The following is a 2,349-nucleotide window of genomic DNA, read 5'->3' on the forward strand; positions in this document are numbered from 1 at the left end:
CTTACCAGTATTTATCGTTATGTGTTCCTATTATGCATGTGTCCCCCCGTTAATATAGGCAACATTGCCATGGACTGTATTATGCGTTACGTGTTTAGTTTGTTTAAACAGATGGATGGACACACGCAAGCGCGCATTCATTCATTTTTTTACACATACACGCACTTGCGCCCGCATTCATACAGTCTCACTGAATGAATGCGCGGTAGAACTCACTCGCGGCAGAACGATGTTTTCTCACGATCAAATACTCATCAATCCTAAAAGTTATGGGCTTGTACACGATGTCTGTGTCAAGAAAATATGTTTTTGCTGTACGGTGTTTGCAGATGCATTGATTTAAATACAACTTATTACCACTGTATAAGCTGTTCTTCTTAATTTAACCAACGTTATCATTTACCCTTAAACAAGATTTTGTTTTGGAAGGCTTGGATATATCCTTCTTTGCTTGAGTTTATTATTGTTATTATTTATTAATTTTTTCACAATCCACATCATCATCATAATATTTCAATAAGGCAAATCGTTTGCATGTTTGTGCTGTGTATAGCCTACTGGTGTGCAAGCTTATGTTGCAGTTCCGACCTACCATGGTATGTCAAAATAGCAACACCAACTTTCCGCTAGTGCACTTAGACCAGGTATATGTCGTCAGTTGCGCAACTGCTTTATCGATCTGTAAAATAGTGCCATGCATAATTTGCGCCGTCACACGCCTCTTCTTTTCAACGACACGCCTCTCAGGGCGCAAGTTTAGTTGCGCGAGTTTGCTGCGGGGGAAAATCAGCTATTCGCTTGGTGCAAACTAGCTACGATAAATGCGTCGGTGTAGAAAGTAATTGGCGCTGGGTGCAAGATAGGGCCCAATGTGTTTTTTCTATACGCAAGAGCAATAATTGGATTTCAGTGAGAATGGTGGGAAGAGGGGGAGGGGGTGCAGAGTGAGGAAACAAGACAGTTACGATGGGGTAGAGATCAGTCTTAGGACGGATACCATTTCAACATGTCGCGCAATTCAGCGGCCCGTTAACCATGTGACACACCTGACGGCCCCACAGCGAACAAAGCAGTGATCGTGACAGGCGGGAGAGAGAGGGGAGAAGAGAGCAGAGGAGGAAACGTTTGATGGTAAGGGAGGTGTACGTTTGACAGCGTTAAGAATGGGCCCAATGAGACAGGAAAGCAGAAAAAGACCCAGACACACACGGAGATGGCTAGGTCAATAGATGTGGATTCAACCCAATTAGCAAAGCCTGCCGTGGGAAATTGTGAATCTTGATGCCATTCCCTCTATGCACTGCGAAAAGCGCCAATTCAGCAGGCCCTCGAGGAATACCAAGCACTTGAGATGCTCAATAGACAGAGGTTTAAGAGTCTATCCATCATCACTTTCGATTGGATCTATGAGGTTTGGCTTAGCGTGGGAGGAAGAGCAGGTTGACTTGTAACCGGAAGGCTGCTAGTTTGATCCCCAGCTCCTCCAAGCTGAGTGTTGAGATGTCGCTGAGCAAGACAGCGAACCCTAACCCAAACCGCTCCCCTAACTGCTCCTGCTCCCTTCTCTCCTTGCATGGTTGATTTTGGTGTGTGAATGAACCGTTGCACGTCTCTTTGGAAAATGTAAGGCTAACCCTATATCTAGGAGAGGAATCAAGGAATTCCGAAGGTTATTCCTATTTAGTTACACCACTTTAGAGAAAACATACATAACTTTGTTCGTCTGGCAGTGTCAGCCTTTGACAGCGTCAGCCGTTGACAAATAAAAAGCCATTCCCAAATGATGCTTCTAATATAATATCTAAGCAGTGCCAAACCGCGTCAACAAAGTGTTTATCGAACAGCGTTTCAAGCATTAGTACTATCATCTCTTCTGTCAACTTCACTAGGGGGGGGGACTCGTGCTCCAGGAAAGAGAGATGGCTCAAAGGAACATAAAAGGGAGATCAAAGTGTATTATGGAAGGAAGAACAGCATACATTAGACCATTGTTCGGTGCTGTGACGTACGGATTAAGCTGTGTAAAATGTAAAGTACAAGCGAAGGCATTAAAGTTGAGAGATCTGAGCGTCTGGATGTTGAACCACCAAGCATCATAGGTAGGATCGGTCTCTCTTCCTCCCCTGGATATAAATAGCATGAAATTCAGTTTGATTGACAGGGAAGGACCGCAAAGGGAGGCAAAGGGAATTAAAAAATGTAAAAGGATTTTTAAAAGATTTTTACAATAAAGATATAAACTCCGTCTGGTGTAGTGAGCCACAATGATTTATCTGTTTCTCTAATGGCAAATTAGTACTTCATGATTAAATCAGATAAGGTACTCACTCACTCAGTCAATTTGCACTG

The sequence above is a fragment of the Gadus morhua genome, chromosome 23 (genome assembly GCF_902167405.1).
Source record: "Gadus morhua chromosome 23, gadMor3.0, whole genome shotgun sequence".
In the NCBI taxonomy this organism is placed as follows: Eukaryota; Metazoa; Chordata; class Actinopteri; order Gadiformes; family Gadidae; genus Gadus; species Gadus morhua.